Source organism: Anabrus simplex, chromosome X (genome assembly GCF_040414725.1).
Source record: "Anabrus simplex isolate iqAnaSimp1 chromosome X, ASM4041472v1, whole genome shotgun sequence".
Lineage (NCBI taxonomy): Eukaryota > Metazoa > Arthropoda > Insecta > Orthoptera > Tettigoniidae > Anabrus > Anabrus simplex.
The window spans coordinates 174,443,271-174,457,917 of record NC_090279.1 but is presented as its reverse complement, the minus strand read 5'-3'; the positions used below and the strand labels follow the sequence as shown (position 1 = coordinate 174,457,917).

General features: G+C 39.9%; 1 long non-coding RNA gene across 1 annotated transcript in view; it reads right to left on the bottom strand.

The window, feature by feature from the left end:
• The window catches only part of LOC137503046 (uncharacterized), a 31,753-nt gene extending 26,801 nt beyond the window's left edge, over nucleotides 1-4,952 (bottom strand). Inside the window, exon 1 of the long non-coding RNA XR_011019016.1 lies at nucleotides 4,860-4,952. This is a non-coding gene — a long non-coding RNA (uncharacterized lncRNA). The remainder of the gene's footprint in view (nucleotides 1-4,859) is intronic.
• Nucleotides 4,953-14,647: the final 9,695 nt, after the last annotated feature.

Below are 14,647 nucleotides of genomic sequence, written 5' to 3'. Positions count from 1 at the left end.
ATTTCTCAACTCAAGTCTCACTCTAATACACTGAGTGTCAATATGCACACTATCAAACGAAACGGACGCCAGAACGACAAAACAATTAAGTCCGTAAAATAAAATAACTAATCGAAGTCATTAAAACTCAACACGCATGGAGAATTACAGTAAAAATATTTAATCTTCATCAGGTCGATATCCAATATTTGGGCAACCCTCATTCACCGATAGCGGCCCCGTTATCTTAAGGAACACCCTTCAGCTGTTGGAGCTACGCACTACTTGGCCTCATTATTGTCGATCTAACCCTCCTCATATTTCATATTTTACTGCAGATGCTACATTCGCCCAGGTCACTTCGCAAAAACAAAAGAAACATCTAATCTGAGACTTGAGTATGTACAGCTGACATCCCAGACCTATCGTCGGGCTCACTTAAAATCTGTACATCCTAACACTAATCTCTATGCACATGATACCTTCCAAATTCTATCGTCGGGCGTGAACTAGGACGTCTCATCATCAGTAACTCCAAGGAAAACATGTGACTTCCTAAATCTATGGTCGGGCGTCAAAAATGGGTCGTACTACGCATCCCCTAGCTTATCAGGCGAACTAACAATTTCAAACCAACTCTGACATTTCAATACACATGGAACCACGTCTCTTACTATTAAACGAATGCAAGTCGGAAAATGCAGCAAGTCTCCATCTCGTTACAATACGTGAACTCGAAAATAAATATACGTGACGAACAATTCTCCAACTCAAACACAATCTCAGCCTGTGCAATGAAGTTTTCCGGGAAGCAATGATAATTCCCAGCACACGTCTACCATTTAGTGGATGTATTCAAAATAATAATCATCACTACCGCATTAGAAACTCTCCAATCGCCTACCGTCAATTCCAAATATTTATATCAATGACATATCCAGTGAAACGAAATTCAATACAACACCAACCATGTATTCTAAATGCTCTTTTATCCTTGAGGTCACATTATCTTAATATTCATACGGGCCTTACGTAACTAGTCACCTGACTTTTACTACCAAGATTTTTAACCTTTTACTAGAGTCGTTTTCACTTGGGATCTTACTAGAAATCTACGATGCCTCACACAGTAGTCGTCTCAAATTTCGGATTGGTAGCGGAATACTCTACAGCCTGTCACAATACAGTCTGTTTCACAAATACTTCCTCGGCAAACATAGCCTGTCTCAAACTCATTTTCCTCGCCTTATCCCAGCGGTATCACTTAAAATCCAGGCTTCATTTCATCTTCAATATTCCTATCCCTCTCATCTCCACATATATAAATTCTTCGCTCTCAATTCATTTTTCTTATATTTCCAAGACCCTTTTCATTTTTCAATCCTCTAGTGAAAACAACAACCATTATAAAATACACCTCTTTATTTTACTATTACTACGACTTTCGGACCTCGAGAATCCAAGAACACACCGCGATTTTCCGTATCATTGATACACACGATGTCCCAAAATTTTACTTCCCATGAATAAGTATAACTCTATCGAATTTCACTGAAATTCTAGGTGCCTGTGATCCTTTTAAAATATACAGGTTAAATGCACTTTTAACATAGAAAAATTTCTTTATCCCGCGGTAGACCTTATTATTATTATTATTATTATTATTATTATTATTATTATTATTATTATTATTATTATCGACAAACATTTCCGAATTCAACTGATATTTGAAATTAAGACATTCGCCACGACTATTTTACCAATATAGCTTTCCTAATTTTCCTCACTTTGGACAGTATCTCATAGAACGTTAACGCCAGATTTAAACGTCGCATTTTACAGTTTCTTGACGTGAAATTTACGAACTAAAATTTTCACACGCTGACCAAAATTTATAACACTTTTCGCCTGATAATTAAAAATATCAACCCGACAATCATCTTGAAAAATTTGTTGGGACAGAACAATAAAATCTAACTACAACATAATACAAATATAGACAGAACTGCAAATGGCGCCATCCTCAGTATTCTGGCTACATCGTCGCCAGATGACCTCGTGCCTTTAGCCGTACATTTGCACAAATAACATCATCATTTCCAACATATCACTCTTACAAACACTGCCTTTTTCACACGATATTAAATTAAAACACAAATCACGCACTTTCCTCGTTATAATTTGTACCACGAACCTAAATCGTTCTGCAGTCAACTGCGATTGTCTGCTTTCTTCCCAGAGTTGTCTCTCTCTGACACCCACGACACGACAGGTGTTCAACAGATAGCGAAATCAGAACTACTCTGACTAGCTTCCCCAACTCTCTTACCACTTTCAAACGCACATGAAGTGATATAATATTTTCTGCTGTGTACTTTAACAGACGCCTATACTTTCACAGTTTGTCGGCAAAAGTTCAGAAATTTTCAGTCACCTTCCCTTTCTAACCGAATATGTGGACCTCAGCCACTAACATGTATTAAGTTGTTTGTAGATCAGTCTGGTACAATTTTCTGCTGACGACGGGCGTAAGCTACCGCCGCTTCAAAAACCAGATCGACACTGGAAAATATGCAATGGGGGGTTCCTCTTATATTCTTAGGAGGGACGCTACACACACTACTAAGCTTGATTGCGTAATCTGCTAATTTCGCGTCCAATAGACCGATTTTTATGAGACTTATCCCAGAATTCCGGACAGGCTTGTAATTATTTTAGATGTTAATCTCATAATTTTACCACACTCGCAACAGGTGAAATAAATTATTTCTTCCCGGGCGTTTCACGCGTTTTCTTCATCCATTGACCTTGGCACATGGAGCTAGTCCACTGATCTGACGCGGATTTGTACTTAGGCTTAACTGCATTTATGTTTTACCCTGGGGATCTGTCTTCACGTAGGGTTTAAGAATAATTTAGATTATTTATTTCTTTATTTACTGTATTGCCAAAATCCGTCGTTACACAGAATTCCGTGAATTTAAAGAATTATCGGGCACTCGAAGTCCGCCGAGGTGTCACGGTATTTCACGAGCTTGCCGCGGGTGAGATCGTTCCCACGCGACATCGAGTCTCTTAGGAGCGCAACATGGCTGCCCTCAAAAATAAAAGTAGCTTGTTGATTTGAAATAAATATTGAGAAAATTAAAAAAAAAATTCTCATCGTAGAATTATGGGTTCAATATATGTACGCGCTTCGTGAGATAATGGCTGAAGAGAATTTGAAGAAAATCGTTATGTATAATCGGGACATGAGGCAATACTACCTGGGCATAAGTAATTTTATTCAGGCTGTGTGAAATTATAGTTTACGGGAAGGCCTACTCTTTAATCACAAAATATCTATGTTATTAATGATCCTATCGAGAAATACTACATTAATTGTATTGAATTAATTTTTCGACCACTTATGTCTTATGAGGGGCTGCCTGGCCGAGGCGGTAAAGGCGTGCTCGGTTCGCCCGGAAGGACATGGGTTCGAATCCCCGTCAGGAAGTCGTAAAATTTAAGAAACTAGATTTACATTTCCGGAGGTGCATATGGCCCTGAGGTTCAATCAGCCCACACAAAAAATTAGTACCCGGTTAATTCCTGGGGGCCGGGTGTAGAGCTAACCACTCTATCCCATCACGTGCCGAGGTTAACAATGGTGGAAGCCTTTACCTTCCACTCCTCCAAGGGCCTTCATGGCCTGTACGGAGGTGACTTTGCTTTTTATGTCTTATGCATTTTTACCGTTTCTGCTATGATAACAGATATGTTCATTAAATTCGATTTTTGTTGCTAAGTCTATATTTACGCCGAACCATGAGAAATTTTAAGAACAGTATTTAATGAAAATGGGTATGTTAAGTCTAGGCTATTAATAATTATATTCTTGCAGGCTAAGATGATAGTTTAGGGGTAGTCACCTAAAATTTAACTTTTAAATACATTTGTTATTGGTCGTATCGAACATCGTATCGAGAATAATGTTTCTTATCATTTATGACTTATACGATTTTACCGTACGACAATGATAATAAAATTCATGAAATAGCCTTTTGTGTTATACAGCGATGGTTTTGTCATGATTTCCTTTAGGTGTTAAACCGCTTGATCATCGGTCGATATGGAAAAGGGAAATTGTCAATACGATTATAAAGAGTCAGAAAAAATCGTAAAAGGAACTATCGCTTGAGAAACAAGACAACAGGGAGTCTTGAAAGAAGAACGGATTCGCTTTGTATTAGAAGCCCTCATGTTACGGAGTAGTAAGAAGACGAAATGTGCAGACCTAAAATACCGAAAGCCGGCCCCGTGGTGTTGTAGTGTGCCTGCCTGTCAGCCAGACGCCCTGGGTTTGATTCCCGGCCATCTGAAGGCTGGTTCGAGGTCCACTCAGCCTACATGATTAGATTTGAGGAGCTCACTGACGGTGAGATAGCGGACCCGGTCTAGAAAGCCGAGAATAACGACCAAGAGGATTCGTCGTGCTGACCACACAACACCTCGTGATCTGAAGGCCCTCGGGCTGAAGCAGCGGTCGCTTGATAGGGCAAGGCCCTTCAGGGGCTCTAGTACCGTGGGGTTAGGGTTAAAACATCGAAATCTCAGAAACCTGATCAACAGTAATATTATATTGACCATTGCTTGTTCAGTTGTGATTTGTCACTTCTGCTGCCACTCATATCCCATAGATGAGATTTCCGATGCGTCCCGAGTAAAACGCCATATTGGCCGAAATTAGCTTGGGGGTTAGATAACTTTGCACATGCTCTATGACTGCCACGTCATTGTCCGGTTCTACAGCTAGTATAGTATAAAGTTATGAAAATTGGCCAGAATTTTTTTTAGAAAAACAAGAAATTGGAAGAAATGAACTAAGTTAAAAATCTTACCAGCACGAGAAGTAAGACACAGACGGCAACGATGATCCTCATACTGATGCAAGGCGTATTCTGACAATGCTTGGTGCTCCCTCTGATTAATATATACCTGAAGGTGTATTGCAACATGAGACTTGTTATCGAGTCCGAAGTGCACATGCAAATATGTCGATAAGGCCGAAACAAAAGGAAAAGATCAGGAAATTGCTTGCACGTGTAGTTCATTTTCTTCCCCCTCGGTTTAATTGGCACGTGGAGATTTCTGACTTGGATATGTCCCTGCACTGGGGTTCTATCTAGAAATAGTGGCGTCAGCTTTCCAGGGCCATTGAAACCATTCCAACCGGTTGTCCTCATCTATGTACTACTTGTTAATAATTTGAATGTTATTTCATTTACCTCACACCAACTACTTCTTTTTACGGTTTTCGGAGACGCCGATGTGCCGGAATTTAGTTCCGCAGGAGTTCTTTTACGTGCCAATAAATCTACCGACACGAGGCTGACGTATTTGAGCACCTTCAAATATCATCGGACTGAGCCAGGATCGAACCTACCATTTTGGGTTAGAAGGCCATGGTCTCAACCGTCTGAGCCACACAGCCCGGCGTACAACTTGTTAGGAGCGCCATATACATGCTTTCGCAGGAGGGCAAGTTCTTAGTTAAAGGTTGTTTATACGGTGATATTAGAAGATTAGTTCAGTTCAGGACGACAGCGAAATTCCAGGCAAATCTTTTCTCGCAAAGAGAACACTCCATTGTGGAGGGAGAAAAATTATTCAGAACTCGCGCCGGGCTTGGGAAAGCGATCATTGTGTTGTACGACGTACGCCGCGGAATAGTTTTCGTTCCCAAGTAGCCAACTCGGTGAACCGCGTACATTCGCGACCGAGGACGTCGTTCCGTTTGTGATGGCTACGATTGATATTCGTTGACGACTCAGACGCGGTGTGAAGCCCAAGCATATCCTCTACATGGCGTTGAAGATTATGCGTGTCCTTTGGTTTGTTCGCTGCGTTCAAATAGACCTGTGATACAACGAAACTTACTCGCGTCGACGTATGAAGCAAAAAATTTAAGTGAGATGTGCATCGTGCAAAGACCGACTTCAATCCTCAGACCGTAATATTTAAAAAACATGGCGACCGAAGTAGCCGGATTACTGGGATTGGAAAACGCGAACATATCACGTACAATGACGGTAATTTAAAATGATAAATGTAACATCAAAGGGAAAATCAATTTTTCACGTACGGAAACGCTTCGCCAACTAGTACGCGCCACATATAATCAACTAAAAAGATCCCCATGACACTACAGCCCTTGAAGGGACACTGAATACGAAGCGACCGCTGCTCAGCCCGAAGGACTGCAGATTACGAGGTGTCGTGTTGTCAGGACGACGAATCCTCTCGGCCATTATTCTTGGCTTTCTAGACCGGTGCCTGGCCGAGAATCGATCGCGGGGCCTTCATGTAAGAGGCAGGCACGCTACCCCTACACCACCAGAATCACATATATTCTGCTAGAAAGGAGAACATGCTGTTTATTTAGAAATTTCATTTTTTCAAGCAACGTTTTTCTTACATTTCAGATGCTGATGACCTGTATGTTAGGCCCCTTAACAACAGGCATATTCTATTTCACTTTGCTGGACAGATCAAAATACATGATAAAACTATTAAAATTATATTTATAAAATCATTTTGAATGTTTCAAAATAAATTAAGGTGCGAGATTCTTCAATTTATTCGCTCTCGTGAGAACTATGAAACATAATTTGTTGCCTTAGTTTTCTTATATTCAGCAGTCAGTGAAAGTGAAGTACACCCGTAATAATAATATTATTGGCTTTACGTTCGACTAACTACTTGTTGACGGTTTTTGGAAACGCCGAAGTGCAAGAATTTAGTCCTACAGTAGTTCTTTTACGTGCCAGTAACTCTACGAGGCTGATGTATTTCAGCAAATTCTATAGACCGCCGGACTGAGCCAGAGTCGGATCTGCCAACATGGGGTCAGAAGGCCAGCTCCTCAACCCGAAATGATTATGTTACCCCAATGAACGGCTCTGGTAATGGTAACATAATGTTGACATGTATGGCATAGCAACACTTCACACAATGACGGTAACCTTTGTAATGAAACGTTCAAACACTAAACAATAATAGGTTTTTACCCGTTATAGAACACGAGTGCAAAATCTCTATTGACTCTAAACACTGATATTTAACCACATGGACGAGCTTCAGTTCGGTGTAGCCTGCTTTATAACAGATAAACCCAGCATGAATCGGAAGATGTTGGTAGTGTAAAACCCTGCGTTACAAACCCAGCTAAGCCTTCAAAATCACTATTTCTTCCGTGGAACAGTACACCGATTTCTCTATCTGTCACACTTACACGTTTTGTTGTCCGGCTCCATGGCTAAATGGTTAGCGTGCTAGCATTTGAGCATAGGGGACCAGGGTTTGATTCCCGGCAGGGTCGGGAATTTTGACCATTATTGGTTAATTTCGTTGTCACGGGGACTGTGTGTATACGTCGTCTTCATCATCATTTCATCGTCATCACGACGTGCAGGTCGCCTACGAGAGTGAAATCAAAGGACCTGCACCTGGCGAGCTGAACCTGTCCTCGGACACTCCCAGCACTAAAAGCCATACGCCATTTCATTTCCCATGTTTTGTTATTCTCCAAGATCCAGCCAAACATTTCCGAAGGCAAGCACAGATTATTATAAAATACACTTGCATCTAAATCAGTCCACCCTTTAAAGCACATGGACACTGACGGATTATCACGATATCAATTGTATTATATCTAAATTAATATTTTTCGAGGAACATGAAAAGGTTCACCGTTTGGAATTAAAGGAATGTCTTCCCTAACCTCAGACTTATTCTCAAAGTAATATATGCACACTACAGTTTTATCATATGCATATTCCCAATCCATTCCTCTCTTTAAGTTTTATTCCGTATAACAATTAAGAATAGTTGTATGAGAGGCATTGACATAGGTAGACTTAAACCTGGTTCACAGTACGGTCAAAATAAACACCATTCTCACAATACTTGGTAGGATTACAGATCCCAAGTGTCCACTGACTCATATAAATACACTCGCACATTTATATTCTACAATCAAACTAACATTTATGTCCAACTTTCATTAAACGACACCGACTATTGTACCGGTTACGACCTGTACATGCCGTATTGTTTTACTATGAATTGTACTTCATCATCACGCAAGACGTTCAGAGCGAACTTGGTTTATTTACGTTTGGAGGAGCCCTCAGGCGAGCCAGCGACAGCTGTGTGTGTGACGTAGCTGCAGGGACAATATAGACTACCCGCCTGACGCCACGTGTAACCTTCATGGCCTGGTATGTTCTGGATATGAACGTCACGCTTTCGTGAACATTCGATTGAAAACATTTCAAACATTCTCTAATAATAATCGTAGCGACTTGAGCGATACGTCATTTTGAAGAGGATAACATGAAGGCCTCAAATTGTGAATCTCGAGTAAAACCGTCGAGGGATTCGCGAGATAATCAGCCTCAATATTTGATGGCGTGGGAGCCCCAAGCTGAATATAAGCTGATCTCACTTGACCCAATCATGCAGCCTTAGCTGGGTGTCCAGCCTAACTCTCCACGCTGCGGTGTTCGTCGAAGTGCTGACAGAGTCTAACTTCGAATATTCAAAGTCTTCATGTGGGACTTAAACTCTGGCAGGCGTGTTGAACGTATAATTGTGCGCGTGTGAACTGTAATGTATAACAAAGTCTTTATAATGAACATTGAGTCTATCAATCAAGTTGAACTTATAATCTGTGCGCGTATTGGAACTCTGATTATGACAAGTCGTGTATTGGACTTATTGACAACAGTAAAGTATAACTGATATTCTGTGCGCATATAGAAACTTCTCGATATAACTTACTTTCGTTCTTGTGGAACTGAGTTCATTACCACGTTGCCTGTGTGAAACTTATCTCCGAAACAATATTAATTTAAATGTGACACTACTGCAATATTCTAGGAACTGTGATATTTCTCTTTAAATCTCAGTCAGCTGAGCTTAATCTCTGAACACATCATTAATTTCAGTGTGACACTATTACGTTGTACTATGAACTGTGACATTTTTTCTTTAAATCTCAGTCAGCATAATTTCATTAATAAACAAGGGTGTTTATGAAAGTGTTCGAACTTTCACATGAAGATTAATGCAAGTGATTACCATAATCGTGTGCTAGGACACCGGCGTTTCTTTTTTTTCCTATTTGCTTTAAGTTGTACCTACATAGATAGTTCTTATGGCGACGATGTGACAGGAAAGGCCTGGGAATGGGAAGGGATATGTTCAATAAATTTCCAATTTCTTTGAAATCAATACGGAAAAGGCTAGGAAAGCAACAGATAGGGAATCTGCCACCTGGGCGACTGCCCTAAATGCAGATCAGTATTGATTGTTGTTGATTTCACTCGCGTGGATTTGGAAAGTTGATAAAAAATAATTGTTCCTCTTACTGCACTAAGACATTATCTGGAAATCCCCAAAGTATAAAAACTCACCGAAAAGTAGCATTTCATTTACCCCAGAACGTCTTTGTAAACCACGATTGTGGCATTGCCTTTAGGGGCTAAGATGTCCAGGCTACAGGCAGAGCTAAATCTGGAACATGCGACAGAGAAACAGTCCTCTTTTAAGTAAAAAAGTTTCTTTTTTCTAAAGGAGATACCAAATACCGATTTTCACGTCTGTAGCATCATAGTATTTGAGGCATAAGTATCCTCACAAAGATAATTCAACTCCTTCTTAAATTCGATCTCCAGCTTAAGTTGATTTTCCACAAACAAAGGGTACGTGTTTCTTTATTTTTAAAGGTGATTACAGGTACCAATTATCACGTCTGTAACATGTTAAATTTATGAGATATGCTGTAGATATACTCATTTTAAAAACTGCCTCACTCCTTGGCTGAGTGGTCAGCCTTCAGGCCTTCGGTTCTCAGGGTTCCGGGTTCAATTTCGGGCTGGGTCGGGTAGTTTAATCGCGTGTGATCAATTCATCTGGCTCGAGGACAGGTTGTTTGTGTTTGTTCCAACACTCACCTCTTCATATTCGATCAAAACACACCACATTAACAACCATTACAGATACATGGAATAGTAATTACCTCTCTACACACGCGGTTGGCGTCAGGGAGATTATCCAGCCGTAAAACAGGGTCAAATCCACGTGTGCGACACAGTTCACACCCGCGACCCCTCAGGTGTGGGAAAAGCGGTAGAAGAAGAAGATACTCATTTTAAAAATTCACCTTTTTATTATTTCATCCCCTTACGTGGATTTTCCAAAAAAAGTGTTTTCATTTATTTTTGAAAGAGATTTCAAATACCAGTTTGAACGTCTGTAATATCTTCAGTTACTGAGATACATGTAGCCTCATATAAATAATTCAAATCCTTCCTCACTTCTTTTCACTCTCCTCACCCCCCTCCACCCCTTAAGTGGATTTTCTGAAAACAACAAATTATGTTCTTTTATTTTTAAAGGAGATTACATCTACCAGTTTTCATGTCTGTAACATGTTACGTTTTTGTGATACATTGTAGAAAATCTCGCTGCTGTAAGAATAGTGGAGCTGACGCTACCATGATTACGGCAGTTCATTTCTTTATCCGATTCCTGGAGCAGGGGTAGTTTGATGCTAATATCTCAACAACGGTTGGCTTTAGGGCCTTAAAAGATGGGTTTCGGGCCCCTAGGGCTTACGGAGTTTTGTTCTTTGCGTTAAGGGGCTAAAAATGAGCTTTGTCTCGTCCATGTTTGACAAATTCGATATTCCACGTATATTAGCCTAGTATTTTATATCTCCCAACGTCGCCCAACCCCTATCGACTTGTTTTGAAAATAAAATATAGCGTATACCACTCAGGAATAAGTTATATTTATATTAGTGAAATAATTTTTAGAATCGGTCCAGTAGTTCCTGAAATTAGCCATTAGATACAAGCAAACCTTACCTCTTTATTGCTGACGGGGCAAGATTTTCGAGAAATCCGAGACCATCCTAATAATTTTTTGGAAATTATTAATTTATCCCCCTAATTAAACAAGAATTTAAGTGAAAAAGTAATAAGAAAAGTTAGCACATATTTTTGAATGAAATGAGGTGAAATTATAATGACGGAATTAGTTTCGAATAAGTTCACAAATGTAGTTTCTATGGTAACCTCAATGTCAACGGTAGAAATTTCACAATTTTTGCAAAGATGACGTGGTATTGATGTAATGTGTGCGAAATTTATCTAAGAATATTTAGATAGGATTCTTTAGAAATATCAGTTGACTGGCTACCAAAATTGCGGTAGTCTGATACTGAAACACAGAAGAATGAGGATAAACGTCACATTACCGAGCGTGTTGAAACTGTTAGCTTGTATTCGGCAGATGCTCCAGTATAGGCGGGTCTTTAGGTGGTTCTCTCTGTTTTCCCATTTTCATAGTTATCATTTCCAATAAGTCTACGTCGCAATATGAACTGTCTGAATAAGTGTCACATAAACTAGATACAAGAAAGAAACAGACATTACTTTTCGCAGCTACAAAAATGGTTCTCGAGTTCATCAATTCTGGTCACCAACAGATAATTTAAAGAGTAAAGTGGACAGTCAGTTTTCATGGGAACTGTGATAAAGCACTTAACAAAATCTATATGGTGGAAGTAGATGTAGCCAATACCGACTAATTGACCTCGTGAGTCAAGTTCTTAAATTCTTTCTATATATGATACATTTCACAATTCATAAAAGATGCGAGTTGGACCACAGTTTGTTTTCGTAAGAGCTTTTGAACATTTGAGCCCTTGTTCTGCCTGACTGACACTTTTACATAGTTGTACAGCCCAGTATGAAGGTGCATATATCTGCTTCATTGATTATGTCCGAGCATTAGATTGTGTCAAACATACCGAAAACTTTCCAAGTCTGCGAAGTTGCATGAACCTCAAGCAGCCTTCGTAAGAATCGGAATCTGCGAGCCAGGCGCTATTAGTATCAAACAGGGAGTACGGTAAGGATGTGTATTATTTCTCCTGCTGTTTAATATGTACTCTGAGCAGAACTTCCGAGCAGCTCTTCAAGTGGCGTAAGATGGAAAACAGTTAACTGTGGGCTGATCAACAATCTGAGGTATGTAGATGACACTTTTATCGAATGTCGTCAACGTCTGGCAGACATAATCCTAGGAGAAGTTGGTAAACTTGGACGCAGAATTAACAGTGACAAGACCATGGTGATGGCAATTTCGAGAACTGGTATCATGCACAATCTTATGAATATTTATGGGGAACAAGTTGAACTATTGCGGAAGTTTATGTACCTTGGCAGCTGGAATACTGATGACATAGGCCCGGATTTAGAGACGCGTGCACGTATAGAATTGTCTCGTATTAGCTTCCTGTAAAGGAGGAATCTACTGTGTGGCAGATGCCTCAGGTTGGGGACACATCATAACTCGTCAGATGCTATGTATGCTATGCTATGTATGCTATGTCTCTAAAATGTAACATCATTACAAAAGTAAATGCCTTCGAGATATGGATGTTCTGAAGGATGTTACGTATCTCGTGGACAGACCACGGCTCCAGTGCTGTCGTATTCAGATGCATGAGGAGGGAACCAATGTTGATGTGTACAATCAAGTAAAAGGACACAGTCTACCTTGGGCATAGTATGAGGAACGAAAACCACAACATGCTAAAACTGATTATCATCATTATCATCATCATTGTCCCACTCCAGTAGCCTGGGTGTGGTTAACAAGCCTCCTCCACTCCTTTCTGTCCTTCCACTTTTCCTGCTCCATGATTTCCGCCACATTCAATCCAGCTTCTCTAATGTCCTTCCAAATCTGATCCATCCACCTACTTCTACGTCAATTGCTCCTTTTTCCTTAAGTTCCCTTTCTAATTCCCTTCTTGTTACCTGTTCCTTCCCATTCTTTTTACATGTCCGAACCATCTCAGTGTTGCTTTCTGTATGTTCTATGCTCTTGTCTGATTTTAATATTTTGAATTCTATTTCTTCGTGTCTTTCAACCGATGTTCTTAAAAAATTAATTTCTACTTCTAGGATCTTACTATCTTGTATCTTATTAGTTACCAGCGTTTCTAGTCCGTATGTTACAATTGGTATGAAATGCTTTACGTCGCACCGACACAGATACATCTTATGGCGACGATGTGATAGGAAGGGGCTAGGAATTGGAAGGAAGTTGCCGTTGCCTCAGTGGCGCCACATTGCTTGGTGATGGACGTGAGTGAGTGAGGTTCCACAGTAATCAAGTGATTTGAAGGTGTTATACATCAGTGAAAGTGACAAAAATTTTCGGAAGCGTAATATTTGTATTTACCAATCAATATACACACACGTTTTGTTGGTATTGATCTTCTTTTCTTCCAAATTCGCATTGTAAAGAAAATGGGTCGCCGAAACAACGGAGTTGGAAACCCAGCCATTACCAGTGCTGCCAACGCAGACCGCCTCGTGAAGTGCGCGCTGGACGACTTCATTAACTCGGACAGCTTCCTTGAAAAAATTGTGCAGGCCATTTCGACCCGCATAACAGAAGTGGTCATAAAAGAACTTGAATAAAGTTTAAAATTTAATATCGAAGCGTTGTCAGAGTTAACTGAAAAACTTGATAAGAAGGAGGCGGAAATCCGCAAACTGAAGGGGTATATGGACGCTAAGTGTGATTCATTGGAGCAATATAGCAGGAGAAGTAATGTAAGAATTTTCGGCATTCCTGAAAGTTCGAACGAAAACTGTGATGAACTAGTGCTCAACGTGTGCAAAGCAGTCGGTGCAGATGTGAAACTTAATGACATCTATAGTTGTCACAGAGTAGGATCTCGATCTCCAGGAAAAACACGACCTATCCTAGTGAAATTTGTGTCTTATCGTTCACGGCAGGACGTTTTCACGAAGAAAAGGAAACTGAAAGGATTATCTACAACAATCCATGAAGATCTTACGGCTGTCAGAATGTCCATCTTGAAGACAGCAATCCAGCGTTTTGGACTTACAAACACTTGGACTGATTCAGGAGACATCATAATCAAGAAGGCGGACGGGATGAAATTAAGAGTTTGCCAGTTAAAGGAACTTCCTATGGCATAAGGTTCTGTTGCAGTGCTGCCTTATCACTTGACAATGTGAGTCTACTTCCCATCCTTTACCGTAAGTCACAGCCGAAAAGCTATCTTTTTATTTAGTTTAAGAAAATCAATCTATTTATCTATCTATCTATCTATCTATCTATCTATCTATCTATCTATCTATCTATCATCTGTCTATCTATCCATCCATTTACCGTATTAATTGATCTAAATATCGATTAGCTTATCTGTCTTCTTATCCTACCATCTGTCGAGTGACTTACTCTTTAATCACTTTCCTAACTGGATCAAATTTAAATCAGGCCCCCGTATTTACGTCTACATAGATCTAACATCTACACTACGTAGAATAAGCTCCTACTCGAGTTATTCTGTACGCGTAATCTGCTGTTGCACGTTACTATTATTATTATTATCATTATTATTATTATTATTATTATTAATATTATAGACAATTTAGCTATCTAAAATACGTAAATTGCTGATTATTCATTGGATCTATTCGCATGCTGTGTTCTACTTCTAGTTAGTTTTCATTTTAGCAATTGGCAATGCATACCACTAACAGCAGTAATCCCTCTGGCCATTGCAATACTT